Source organism: Bombyx mori, chromosome 15, assembly GCF_030269925.1.
Source record: "Bombyx mori chromosome 15, ASM3026992v2".
Classification (NCBI taxonomy): domain Eukaryota; kingdom Metazoa; phylum Arthropoda; class Insecta; order Lepidoptera; family Bombycidae; genus Bombyx; species Bombyx mori.
The window spans coordinates 8473045-8488260 of NC_085121.1; the positions used below are offsets into that span (position 1 = coordinate 8473045).

At 34.1% G+C, this 15216-nt stretch overlaps 1 protein-coding gene and 1 long non-coding RNA gene across 3 annotated transcripts in view; one reads left to right on the top strand and one right to left on the bottom strand.

The window, feature by feature from the left end:
* LOC105842004 (uncharacterized) overlaps positions 1 to 15216 on the top strand; it is a 61837-nt gene that overhangs the window by 11840 nt on the left and 34781 nt on the right. The window lies entirely within an intron of this gene.
* Positions 5815 to 9454, bottom strand: LOC134200193 (uncharacterized). 2 transcript variants are annotated; one of them, XR_009975004.1, is made up of 4 exons: positions 8245 to 9454; positions 7997 to 8068; positions 7424 to 7544; positions 5815 to 7332 (listed from the first exon to the last, which is right to left on the bottom strand). It is a non-coding gene; the product is annotated as an uncharacterized LOC134200193 (long non-coding RNA). The 2 variants fall into 2 exon arrangements; XR_009975003.1 differs by having other exon boundaries at positions 7997 to 9447.

Sequence of the window (15216 nt, forward strand, 5' to 3'; positions counted from 1 at the left end):
TCTCATGTCTCACCGTAACCAAGATTGTAGCGCGTTGTGATATCTGTGCGCTCCGGTAATGTCTTAACAATAGATGAGCCGTGAAGTCTCGTCTACCTTTCTAGAACAAAAAAACAATAGATATCTTTGAAAATGAAGTTACTTTAGTCAATATCATTAACCACATGACTTTTTCTCCCTACCTATTCTCTGGTAACTTATGAGGCTATTCTAGCTACGCGCGGACGGCTAACACTAGCCCTAGCAAGAGCAGTGCTTCACAGAATCACCACCGGATCGGAATCGCGACCCAATGAGAAGATTCGGCGAGGAACTCAGTGGGCTGTGTCTATGGGTTAGTTCGCTCGTCGAATTCTTCGTCGTCATCGACGAGTTCGACGAGGACGGTGACCGGTGCTTGAGTGTCCCAAAAGTAGCGAGAGTGAATCCGGGAGATCCGACAAGATATGTTTCGGTCGACGGCTGTTTTGCGTTGCCCCGTCACGGTCGGATAAGGACCCGGAATGACAATCAGATGACAATCGGAAACTCAACGCCATCCAATGTTCAATTGTCGCGGACAGTGCAAAATAATTATAATTTTATATCGCATATTTTTAATTGCTGAGAAGTTGAATATTATATTGAATTTTTTATTGAATTTAGAATTGTTTTTTAGTATTTAAATGTACCTGTAAAAGAAATTGTTACGAAGCATCACCCGCAAGATCAAGTGGTAGACTCTGTTTTGGCCTTACGTATCGGAAACTTAAAATAACAGGTGCAGATTAATTTAATGAGAACAGATATGTCACAAGCGCTTGATTCACCCCTGGCAATCACGGTGGAGTGTGCCACAGCGTATGTACATCTCGTGTTCTATTGTTTTGTTACACGCATTGTGTTAATGCTCTACACCGTATACTCGGATAATTACTTCACATTAGTAACAGTAGCCATGTTAATTTTCTCAGCTTAATTCTTTATGTAGTTAAGCTCCAGTCTTAAAATATGTGGTTAATGCGTTTCGCAAAATTTTTGTGCACACCATAATATTAAAAATCATGAATGCGCATGTTATACTGGGTGCGAAAAAAGAGCAACAGTGAAGATTGAGGTTTATAATTAGCCAATTAGTTAGTTAGTTCTGTTTAGAACTACTAGGTTCTGATAACATTTATTTAGCAATGGTTAGAAATATCAATAAATTCTTCTTATTATTATAGTTTTTGCTAATTATTAATTAAAAATTAATCGATTGCAATGACAATCAAAAATATTGCATCTTATCTTATTTTTACTTATTATATTTTATTTTATATTTATTTCGGATAAATGGAACAGTGAAGCTTCCTAGTTATATTTTTTTGTACCTACTCAGTATTTAGAAGATTTAAATATATAAAACATTTATTTCTTGACTCATGGGACAAAATAAACGTGAATAGTGAAGAAATAACCGAAAATTTTGTATTATGAACGTTACCTACATTTCTCAAAACAATTACACAATGTTGAAGAAAAACGAATTTTTAAATAAAACTATTTCAAAAAATATATTACCGCTGATGGAAGTATCTATTTCTCAAGCCACAGTGAAAAAGCTTTCTCAAGCCACAGTGAGAAAGCTCCTCGCAATGCGCGCCGAGTCAAGAATGACCGTTTATTATTATTATGTTCCGTTACTGTCGGAACATTAATATAAGACTCCAGAAGAAAGCATTCCTTCAAGAGCTTTGAACTGTCCGGTACAGTAATTTTTGTCGTTCTAATGGTATGTGTCGTTTTTGTTGTCTGGATGATTATTAAGATATTTCACGACTTTAATTTAGTGGTGGTAGGTCGTCTTGTGAGTTCGCATAGATAGGTACCACCGCTCAGCTTATTTCTGCTGAGAAGTAGTAATGCGTTTCGGTTTGAAGGATGGGGAAGTCGTTGTACTATAAAATTGAGATTTAAAACTGGTGTCTCGAGGTTTTTTTTATGATTGAGGTTTTACTGGTGGCCCGGAGGCCTTTCCAGTTTCACAAGGAGAGATAGGCGAGGAAGGTCTCAGCCAGAAGGGGGTGTCTCAAGGTGGGTGGCGGTATTCACATTGTTACCTAATGTCTATGGGCTCTGGTGACCGCATAACAACAGGCCGGGAGCTAGTCAAACTATCTAAGCAATAAAAAAAGAACTTGCATCGCAGATTATTTAATTTCCTTAGTTGAGTAGAGGATATTACGATCCACGTATTGTTAAGTCGTTAGGCATCACGTTAAATTCTTAATTGTTCTGCTCTTCGAACAGTTCTCCACCATTAAAACCAGAATGCTTGATTCACGATAGAATTAGACAAGTTGGTGATACCTGACAATGCTGGCTCATAATACGCATTAGCACCAGTAATTACACAAAATTGAAAAATTATACCACGATTATTTTACTGGTGGTAGGACCTCCTGTGGGTCCGCGCGGGTGGGTACCACCGCCCTGTCTATTTCTGCCGTGAAGCATTAATGCGTTTCGGTTTGAAGGGTGGGGCAGCCGTTGTAACTATACTTGTGACCTTAGAACTTATATCTCAAGGTGGGTGGCCCATTTACGTTGAGAATGTCTATGGGTTCCAGTAACCACTTAACACCAGGTGGTTAGACCACACATACTAATCGAATCATCAAAACATTAAAAAAAAAAAATTTACCACGGACTTCGTTTTCACACAGACGCTGGTTTGTATCACTGCTTGTACTTAAGCGTTTGAACGAATGAATGAATTTATTTCAAATTAGTGCGTTTTATTTGTTTTTATTTTATTTCACTTATGGACTTTTAGTTTATCTGCCACAAAATAAGTATCGGTAAATAACGCAATTCGTGCTTGTGCGCAACTGCATTAAAATCAAGGAAATCTTCCAAATAAAATTACGAATAATTAATTTTATTATTATAACTAGCTTTTGCCCGTGACTTCGACCGCGTGGAATAGTTCACAAATAATGCTTTATTTTTTTAACCTTAACATATATACATATTTTGAAACATTCTTTATTGGTGCTCCGCTTGTATTGGTCTTAGTGTAAAGTTATATAGCATATAGCCTTCCTTAATAAATCGACTATGTAACACTGAAAGAATTTTTCAAATCGGACCATTAGTTCCTGAGATTAGCGCGTTCAAACAAACAAACTCTTCATCTTTATAATATTAGTATAGATAATAATTAATAGTTAAATCATTAGTTCATCATCATCATCAGCATATAGCAGTCCACTGCTGAATATAGGCCTCTCCAATTGCTCACCACTGAGCATAATCCTCGGCTTCTCTCATCCAGCTCTTGCCAACCACCCTGCACAGATCATCACTCCACCGAGCCTGAGGGCGTCCTGCACTGCGTTTGCCAATTCATGATCTTATTCGTGGAATCATTAGTTATTTATATCTAATCTATATCTATACTAATATATAAATCTAGTGGTTTTTACGGATGTTCCGTTATAACTACGGGACCATGCACCTGATTGAGTTGAAACTTGGTATCCATGTAGAAAATAAATGTACTTAATGGATATGCTTATATTTATATGAGTGTTGGTCTCCCTAATAATAATGACAATAAATAATAATGTTAATTTTAAATGCCCAGCGAAAGGGGCATAGAGTATACACTTCATATATGAAGCGGGTGAGTACGGCTAGTTGTTAGTAATTTTACATCTCTTTAAAAAAAGCGTGCTTATGTTAACCGTATATGAAACGGAAATTATCGTTTCATAAACACCTTGCTTTAGAATTTGTTTGCATGAATTAGCATTACGTCAACGCCAAAAAGGTTCAGGTTTCAGTTTGATTAGGATACCTGAGGAACGTGATGTAAAAATGGGAAATTTTAATAATTCAAGTATGGTAGGTAATGCCGCCACCTACCTTAAGATATGAGGTCTAAGGTCTCAGTATAGTTACAACGGCTGCCCCACCCTTCAAACCGAAACGCATTACTGCTTCACGGCAGAAATAGGCAGGGTGGTGGTACCTAACCGTGCGGACCCACAAGAGGTCTTACCACCAGTAAATACCAGTAAATATTATGTTTTGAGTACTCTATATGTGGGGCTAGTTGCTTTTGTGCTTGCTATTCTTCTTATGTGTGTCGTGCTCACAATCTAGGAGTCTATAGATATGACAATGAGAAACCACCTTTCTATTACAATTATTAGCGGTAGCAAAAGTGGTAATCCCGCACTCGTAGTACCACAAACCGCCTGTTTCATTCACGAAGTTATTGTTCGTTCCGGTTTAGACGAAGATACAGCCTTCGCATGTGCAAATGCCTTTTTCAAGCTTAATCTTTTAAGTTTAAGGTGTTATAAAGAAGCTATATTAACTTCGAACAACGTTTGGAAACAGCTAAGTCACATTACTACAGCAGGCATCCTAATGTTGTATTAAAAATGGTAGAAAAATTCTAACGAGGGCTGTATTTAAATTTTATAATGTTTTTGAAGTGAAACTTCTTTATCGACGTAGGGAGGAAAAAACGTATGTAACGTTTTTCAGTTACGCGCCATTTTAATTTCTTCCGTTGCGCGCCATGTTTATTTTATTTCTATTTAGTTTGCTATCAGCAGATGTCGCTGCACGTAAATTCAATAATTCCTGAATCGCGGTGACGAGATGTTACACAGTTGATAGTCGTTCTCGTATTTCTCTTCCTAAATCATACTTACCTGCCGTCGGGATACCGTGAACATGCAGGCGGTTCCGCCGAGGTCCGGCTGCTCCATTGCACTGCGGAGTGGTTGACCCTTGCGATTATTTTTATATTTTAAAAAGTTTCACTTCTACCGTGTGTGACTTGCAGACTTGCACACACACACACACACACATTTTTATTATTTATTATTTATTATTATAATTTATTTCTTTTATTTATTATAATAAATTTTATAATGAACTCCCATGCAATAAACTGTCGCTTGAATGTTTGTAATACACCAGAAGCAATTAAAAATAAAATCGAATTGTATTATGGACCTAGTCTTGCCACAAATACTGAGACAAAGGAAAAAAAATTCTATTGCAAATAACATTTATTACTTTTACTGTGTGTTAGTTTAATACATAAATATAAGTCAATTTTCTCATCCGTAAACAAAATTTTTCTATGATCTCCCTTTGCGTACCCCTTCAGTAGTTGTTTCGATTTTACCACCCTATTCTCTTTTAGAATTATCAGTTAAGAAATGACCAATACGTCTCTTATAGGCTGCAGGTCCTAAGTCATCTTTTAAAATACGCGACATGGTTTTAGGTGCTATCTTCATCTCCCGAGATAATTTTTTTTGCTTTCGGACAGGATTTCTTCGAATTCGTTCCCTTACTGCTTTGACCATCTTTTTCGTACGAACACTACGTGGACGGCGACGAAAAATTGCATTTGACTCCATACCTACTTTGTGTAATGCAATCACAGCTATTCGGTACTCTTTATCACCCCACTCCATTTTAATATCGCAAAATATTGTACAATGTATTGGTCATAGATTATACACTTAATATATACGAGATAGATGCGCAACTCTCATTTTTATTTTTGCTTTAGTTAAAGCCCGGTCCTGCAGGCGTCGCTACGGTCGATTATTAGTCTCCCTACCCCCCACCAGGTGGCTTTTTTAGTAATTTTAATATTTTTAATAACTCTCTTTATGAAAAAATCTTATCGTTTAGAATCGCTGGAATTCCCGGTAGTACTTATGAGATATTACGGAATGTTTGATTGTGTTCAGCATTCTAATCGATAAGATCTTTTCATACAGAGAGAAAACAGTTTTTTAAAATAAAAAGCTGTAATTCTCTGTAAGCTATTTAATTTCCCTATATTACAAACAATTTTCGGTTAAAAGATTGTATGAACGTACAATTGTATAAAACTTCGAATAACAATAACTCCTCTAGATTAATCCTACTAGCGTACTTATTAACATTAAATCGAAAGTTATCTAAAAGTTAATTAAGTCTAGATAATCAAATCATTCAATGTCAATTAAGTCATTTGTGCGAAATATAAACATGTCAGCTTTCCATTATAAACATAGTAGACAATTTGAATTAAATTTAATAAATTTGTTTCTTAATGATAGCAGTTCTTGCTTAAAGTTGATCGTGACAGATCATGACCTTGTATGAAAATATTACATCTATAAATACTACCTATGCTTCGTCATACAATAATTGTCATTTAAACTAGCATTGTAGAGATAATACACACACTAATTTGAATACTAAATTATTCTTAGCATTCTTATAAACATTTAGAAATTTAAGAAACGATTAACCCACAATCATGTTCATAACATGTGACATTTTGTTCTGCACTAACGTTTTGTTACATGATTTGAAAAACAAAAAAAAAACAAAAAATGTTTAAAAAATGTAATGATGATTTAAAGTACTCTTAAATATTGATAGTTTGTACTTAATGACACTTATAGTAATCTTAGACATGATTACAATAGTTATACTTTTATTCCCTATCTAAATTATTTCTATTCTGACGTTTCTGATGCTTTAGCTTTGGTAATACTAGATGAAACAAACAGCAGATTGAAAGAAAATCATCTTAAAGTTAATTACATTCATTACAAACCATTAGTTTGCATTTTGTTACAAAAGAAACTGATGTTCGTTACATGCAAATGAATTATAAACATACACATGCAAACATAAAATGTAAATTTATCTTTTAATCCAAATTAGATGTACATTAATATTACATCTAAATAATAGAAAGGGTCTCGAAAATTTTTATTGCACTCAACAGCAGACGAGCACACAACCCGGCTCATGATAAGTGGTCACCAGTGCTTATAAACTTCAGCAGTGTCATAGGGGTTGCTGTCTATCACTTAAGTTTTAATAAATTATTAATATACTCAGTCACAAGCATATTGATTTCACATAATGAAAATGTAAGAAACATAATCATGTTTGGGCATTTTCATTTATATCTGCTCATACAGAAAACACAACTTAGCAAATATATTCCACAGTTAATCTAAATAATTGCAAATAATGCTTTTGAAGATCGTTGACTTTTGATCATTAATTAAAATCATCTTCTCGTAGAATTTACAAAAGGTCATTTACAAAAATTTATATCAGTATTTTCATATATTACTAACTTACTAATTACAACTATTCAAACGTAATAGTATAACTATAAGAACTAAACAACCTATTTTAAAACAAAATTGGCCTCAATTTAGTTCTTATGAACTATTTCAATTATTAATTTATAAATTATAAACATATTTAAAAAAAATTAAGATCCCTTGTGAGTTCACATTCCTTGCTGAATCAGTTTCTCTTCTGAAACGGAGAAACAAAGTATATTATGTATGTAACAAATATTGAAAAAATACGACCATGAAAAATTTAGTGTTAATGTAATCATACTTACAAATTAATATATTACATAACACGTTCTGGTTCAAATATAGTGCATCAATCTTTTCATGTTTCAGACATTTTAGTGCTCCTTATAATTTTTCCATAAAATTTTGTCATTATCAAACCTTTGTCTACAAAAATAAAAACATTATTTTATATTGGGTAGAAGGATGAACGTGGTCACAGGCGTGGTGTAACTTGGTTATCAAACACCAGGAAACAAAATGTGAATGCCATCATCTAACTTTGGATGTGAGATCAATTGTGCTGTATTTTATTTAAACAGGAAAGCATGACTGATTGATCATTCCAAAAAACTAGTTCGGGCCCACTTGACAATAAGCATATAATACGCTGAGTTGCAAAACATAAATACTTCCACCCACTCGAGACAATTTTATTATCTGAGGTGTGTGTGTGATAGTACGAGACTTAATACCGACTGTTTTGATCAAACTTAACATATATGATAGCTAGGCAGCAGAAATAGGAAGGACCATTAGTTGGTGCTAATTCATTTAATTATATTATGAATAATAATTCTGTTAGCAAATAATATACCGGGAAAATAGTGTAAACTCACCGTTATCAAGGCATCCGAAATAGCATTTCATTTTCGATCTTCGAGGCATGCTGATTTTTAATAATAAACTTTCTGTAAGAAACGAAAATAGTTACACAGGCTTACGAAACGCTAACGAAGAAAAAAGTATTGGAACCAAGTTATGTCTAAAGAGAATTCAAAACAGAGTTTCTCAATGTCTAATCGTCTAATATTCTCATAAAGCTAAAAGATGCTCTAAATTAATACTACAACGTAATATAACTCACACCAAGACCAAAAAAAAACGATTTAAAAAATTAAATCGTTACGACATTTTGAAAACTTTTTTTTTTTTTTTGAGATTGTTTTACGGCCCTGGAATTTTGAAAACTTCAAAGCAGTGTTTCCACTTACGTTTTTTTTAACACATTTTACCCTAGTTTCTTTTGAATTTATCCCTAAAATTTCCTAGACAACTTTCATAAATCCTTTATATAGAAAGCATAAATAAAATACAGAAAATAAACCACAGCATATTATTTAATGTAGGTATATATAATATAAACGCCCCCAGAAGATCATAGATCTATAGGATTAGAATTTTCAAGGAAGTCGACGCATTGCTTTTATATTCTTTTGCTGCACGCAACCTAACACTGTTCGGTTCTAAAATTGAGCAATTGTTTGCTGGCAAAGTTGGGAACTTTCTATGAAGCAAGCCGTTCAGGGTTTCATTAGAAAGCCTGTTTCTTTTGTCAGTTTTTACATTTGAGAACACTGAATAATCTTTCCACCTCAGTCTTTGAAGAAGGAACTGCTAGCAAAAGTGAAATGACAATTACAAGGTTTTCGTAAATGAAATTACCATGATAATCTTTCATGGTACATGAAGTACCTGTATATTACAATACAAGTAAGTTCTGGTGACATCAACGAAAATAGGTAAATAAAAGTTTGGCGGATTATACTTATTGGGATTCTGGGGAATCCCTAAGAAAAAAGCAGTGGCTTAATCTATGATTTACTTTACTAGCGGTTACTGTTGAATCAAACCTTCTTTATAGTTTTTATACACAACTCTGTTTTATTCTTTTACTTGTCAACTCGACTTAATGTCATTCTCTCTCCATAAAGTAAAAGGTTCATTGTTTTACTTTAATTATCGTTTATTTTAAAATTCACAACAGTTACTAGTATAGGCTTTGCTTTTTACCCCGAAATATCCTAAATCCTGGTATTTTTTAAATTGTCTTTATCATCCAAAATATCAGCTATTTTTCCCTAAAAAAGGGAGAATTCCCTAAAAGTGGAAGCACTGCTTCAAAGTACGCTAACCTTTTTTATTGAGTCAGAACTCGTATCTGCCATCTAGTGAGCTTATTAGTTCATTAAGGCCAAAACGTTTCAAAAATGACCTCGCCGGTTCCTAAAGATGACGCTAGTTGAATGTTCTTTTCCTTTGTATGGGAGTTGCACCCCCCTGGTATTGGTACTAAAATGAAAAAACTCAATGAGCAATCATATAAAATGACAGATTCCAAATTCAAATGTAATATTTTGTTTATTTTTAATTGTAACAGTATTTATGGCCAGACTAAGTAATGACGAATCGAAGACTGTTTCTCTTATTACGCTCATCATAAAATAGACCATTTTGGTACTTTTACAATTAATTGTTGTTGAATCACTTTATTTTTTTTTTCTCATGCCCACGCGATTGCTGACACATCCATCGAATTACACACAGCACGTTGACGCCCAATTAAACCGCAGAAATTTTATATTTTTTCCTTCTTCAGTGATAAATATTAACGTGAATTCTATTTTTGAATAAGCTATCGAGGCGGTGCGTACGATTTCAAAAGCATGCAAATTCCAAGCATTTTACACGCATTTTAAATATTCGGTGTTTAAGCTACACTTTTTTCACATCAAATTGTCCCATCCCTTTTTCGAACTTCGATTTTTCTTACGACTTCTGCAAGTCTCACACGACTTATCTGATCAGTTATTATGTTGCTTAGTTTTAAAATATCAGTTCGATATTATCTAGATACATTCTTTGAACCCACGATTAAATGGATTTAGTAATTATTATTGGCTAGAAAAAAAGCATACATAATATTAGATGAGATTACTTTGAAAATGTAATCAAGATGGTTTCTTACGTTCTTTATTTAATCAATTTATATTAATATATGACTTGGAGGAGGCCTTCACCATGTTTAATGGGTTCCTGCCAAACATAAGTGAAGAAAATTAAAATTATTATATGTATACCTATTTACTTTGTATTTTAGCAGGAAATAAAAGGCTTTTTATTATTTATTTATTATATTAATATATATAAATAATGTATATTTCATTTGTTTAGAAAGATACAACTTCTCGTTACAACACTAGATTGATTGATCATAAACATAACCATTTTCCCTATAAAAGTTACATTGATTTTAATTTTTAATAATAATAAATTATTTATCCTCCAGTATGTCATCTAAAAACCTAATAGTGTTGTTTAAAATACAAGATTTGATAAAGTTTTCATTTTGGTCCCGTTGCTAATTTTAATTCGTGTCATTTACTTGACACGTTACAAAATTAATAATCTAAAGAAATATTCTTGACAAATAAGACTGATGAAACTTGATTCTTATATTCACGATGAATTAAAATCGGGTTCATTAACGTGAAACAGCGCAGCGACTTAACCAATAACTCTGTTCACTCACGGAAATCTCTTCAGAACGGAGCACGATAGCGGGGACCGGTCTATGGTTGAAGTTTCATTCAAAAACACGCCTCGGATTGAGGTTAAGTAGGAAAGCGCAGGCGTGAGGAGCGCGCATGCGTACTGTGCATCTACACGCAATGATTTCACCTTACATTCGCACCATTCGCAATTTTACATAATAATATGTTACCTCTTGTCAGATCTACTTCTCATCCCTTAAATCCACTGATATTATCACTCCCGATTGGAGAACAGACGATTTATTTCAAAAAGGAGAAATATAAAAAAAATTTACATTAATAATAGCAACGTTTACTCTTGATGGCTAAAGAATTATTTAATTGACCACAATTTGAGGGTGGCGACCGTAAAATTGCTTTGGGAGTGGTTGGTGATTACGTTACATAAAATATTACTTACAGACGCGCTCACGATTTCGTCCACGTGAACACTTGAGTTCTAATTGAGTAGATTTAGGTTTATACAATAATGTATATTAAATCTAGAACAATATTGGTATTTTGACCGGGAAATCAATTTTTGTTTGACAACATATTTCTCTAAGATTAAAAATGTCCGTAGGCACTTACCGATCGCATGACTTGAGTGGTTCTTTATGCCAAGACAAAAGGAACAAAAGGTTGGGCCATTACAGCCTTTCATGCTAAGGTTTCTTATGAAACTTTATTAGTATTTAAAAAGTTTGTCATAAAATATATTGCCTGGTTTTAACACTTAGTTCCGATTCAAATACTTTCTATTTTGAGATAATTTAAAATGGGTTAATGTTGTTATGTACTTTTAATTAATTGTTATTAATTTCATAATTGTGACATTTCTGTTTTCTCACTAGATAAAATATGTAAGTGGAACTAAATTTCGTAAATATTTGCTATCTTACGCTTTTGCTCTTTTTAAATACATTGTCAATTAGAAATAAAATTTTAATATTGGAAATCATTTGCTAGCAGTGACGGTGAACCAACCAGAAATGTTTATGGCGTATCGGCTTCCCTCATGAAGAACTATAAGGGAGGGAATTTTCCTGTTGTGTGAAATGTCCGTGAAGCCGGCTGGCGCGGGACGTCTCCTACCCGCGGCGGTCTGACCTACTTGCATTACGACCCACATTTACTGACATATTCGGGATTTTAATATGACTTGTCACCATCGTGCTGAGTGCGCACAATGATATTAAAAGTTTTCCTTGTAATAAACATGCCGGAATACATTTTTAGGGTCCGTCAAATGGACTTTTGAACCAAATTGTAGTCAAAATATATTTCTTTAGGAAAATAAATGCTCTTATATTTCGAGTTCTAACCGTCAAGGCACGTTTCAGAAAACCGTATATTTGTATCAAGTCGCAAATTCAGAGAAACATTTTTTCATTCTGTTCAACAGTTGGGATTTTAGGTTCGCGACGACCCGAAAACTGTAAATTATTCGAAATGTCAAAAAGTAGTTTAATTTGTGTCAACAATTTGCAAAACCCGAAGAAAATTTCATTATACTGGATGTTAATTTTTAGTTACACAATCATCTGGACATTGTAACCAGGCAACCACAACAAAATAACCGAGGATAAGATTACACACGCTCGTATAGTCCCAAACTAGGAGTCCCTGTACTATGGAAACTAAAGACATAAGATATATGTACATTTTTACGTTTAGTTATATACACATATATGTACGTTTGGTAAAAACGGAATGTATGAAAAGTGTGTGAAACGGAGCGTTAAGATGTGAGAGGAAACTGAAAGAAAGGGAAAAGAGAATGACAGACAGAATGACAGAGGAAAAGAAGATGGCGAAGACGGTTAAAAAATGAGGAAGGCGTAATAAAAGTGTTAATTAATTTTTGAATATTATTATAACAGAAGATTTTGGAACCGTGGAAGTTTTTATGTTATGCGCTGCGATCTCTGTTATATATTATATATATGTAGATGTTAAATACATAAACAAAGAGCATCAAACTTGTTCATCATACTAATCTTTACCCTATGTGGGAATCGAACCAACGACCCTCGGCCCTATAGCTAGGGTCGTTAACTATGTACTTCACCACCGAGTCTACCAACTAATGATATTATCAAACGTGTTTAACTAATGTGAGAATTTAGACCATCAATTGCGTTATTCTTTTGACTTAGACGTGCAAAGGACCTCATATACAGCGGTAATCGTAGTCCATAGACACCGCAATGTAGATACTGCCGCCTATTCTTATAAAATACTAGCCGTACTCGCCCGGCATTTAAAATTAACAATATTATTTATTGTCATTATTATTAGGTAGTCCAACACTCATATAAATATTAGCCTATCCAGTAAGTACATGTATTTTCTAAATGGGTACCAAGTTTCAAATCAATCGGATGCATGGTTCAGTAGTTATAACGGAACATCCGTAAAAACCACAGCAAATTTATATATTAGTATAGATAATTCAATGCAATATAAATTTTGGTCTTACTCTTACGTTTGTCGTGTAAGAAGAGGAGCAGAGTTAGATATAAAAATGATGGTTGAAGTAAGATGAGATTGTACTAACTTCTTATGGAGGCCTAGGTCTCATACTTTATCTTTAAGATACTTTTATATTCTGATCAATAAATCAGAACAACTAACTATTAATAATATGTATATAATTAACTACAGGTACTACATATATGCATACGTTCAGTCAAAAAAGTAACGCGAACGGATGATTGTATATGGTTTCAAACTCAATTTTTTTTTTGTTGTTGTTAGATTGGAATCATGTTTTCCATTTTGGCGCGGAGTTTGACTTACATCTGTTATATGGATTAAATACAGTGCTGTTTTTAGTTATTATTATATCTAGTGCGTATTTGCGAATTTTATAATGGACAAAAAAATCGAACAAAGATTTTTTTTTTAATTTTGCTTCACTAATGAAATTTCGTGTTCGGAGTCACTGAAAATGTTACAGAAGGCTTACGGTGATCGACTTTATCAAAAACACGTGATTATGAGTGGTAAAAAGTGTTCAAAAACGGTCGTGATGCTAAGGAAGATTTCCCTTGCTCTGGCAGGACTTCAACGTCTGCAACTGAAGGACTGGTGACAATTCAATATTTTAAACACATTGATCCGTTATCCTTGCTAGGATAATCAGGATTAGCGTTTTTTGTTTTCCTGAGACCCGAAGTGTCTGCGTCAAGACCAAGAAGGGAAACTACCAGGTGCGCCATTATTTTTCTAAAAACTGTGTCACATAAAAACCGTTGAAGACATACTAGAACGAGTCAATTCTGTCTCAACGCACGAACCCAACATGCATCGTATTGTTATTGGTGACGAGGCGTTAGGTCCACGAGTTTGACACGAAAACCAGTCAACGAGCCTCTGAGTTCCTTGGCGTAAGTGTGTCATTTTTGAAAGAACATACTGTGAAGGTGACAAAATAAATTTGAATGAATAACTAACATTTTGTATATTACCGATATTTTTCTGGTACTTTCTTGACAGAGTGGTCAAAGGCTTAGGATCCTCTGCTTGTAAACCACCTTCGATGATGTGCACTTTAAAATAGACATGACACATTTTACTATAGATCCTATTTCTATTGTATTATTGCATACAACTATAATGAATTTATTTGAAAGCGAAATAATCTTAGTGCATGTTTGGGCGTATTGCGAGTCCGCACAGTAGGTACCACGACCATGGCTATCTTTGCTACACTATGGGTTCCGGTAAAAACTTAACACCGGGTGGGCCGTCAGCACGTTGGGCATGGTAGGCGTTCACCAGTCAAAGCAATAAAAAAAATCTTTGTAAGCCACATTCATATTAAAAGAGTAATAGATAGGAGAACTTTGAGTTTCGCAATTTCCAACCTAAAAACTAAACATTAACATAGCGTAAGCACAAGAACTATTAGAGTAGGATAACCTACAAATACCACAAGCGTATTTTGAATTCAATATATAGGCTTCAAACTATCAAAAATTTGACTTCAGACTTTAAATTCCATTGGCACTTTCATTTAAAAAAAAAGTGTTTAAATTTGACTAATTGCCGAAAATTTGTATCCACTTGTAGCGAACTCGGTGCAGTTACTAGGGAACCTGTACCAGCACGTTTACATAGTCATGTTTTATTAATGCGATGCATAAATTACTTTGTGCAACGCTCGTTTAGTGCCGAGGAAATTACCGCAGTTCTGCCTTCGCCGGCGTTGGAAGGTTTCCATATTGACGAGACCGGGCTACTTTGATTGTTAAACTAACTGGCGAAGACCCGTTCCCGATATTAATTAATGTGCGAAAATGTACGTAACGTCCTAAGAGACGTGTTATTAGGTTTCATGATAGCAATTCCTCATTAATGAAAATTGTTTTGCACCAACCAGAACAATCATCTTGATCTTAAATTAAGGTTTTAGAATTACGGAAATCGCTGTTTTAGAACATTGGAGATTAAGAATAATCGTATGTCTATAGTATATGAATAAAAAAATATAGTTACGAGCATTCTCGTGAATACCAAAG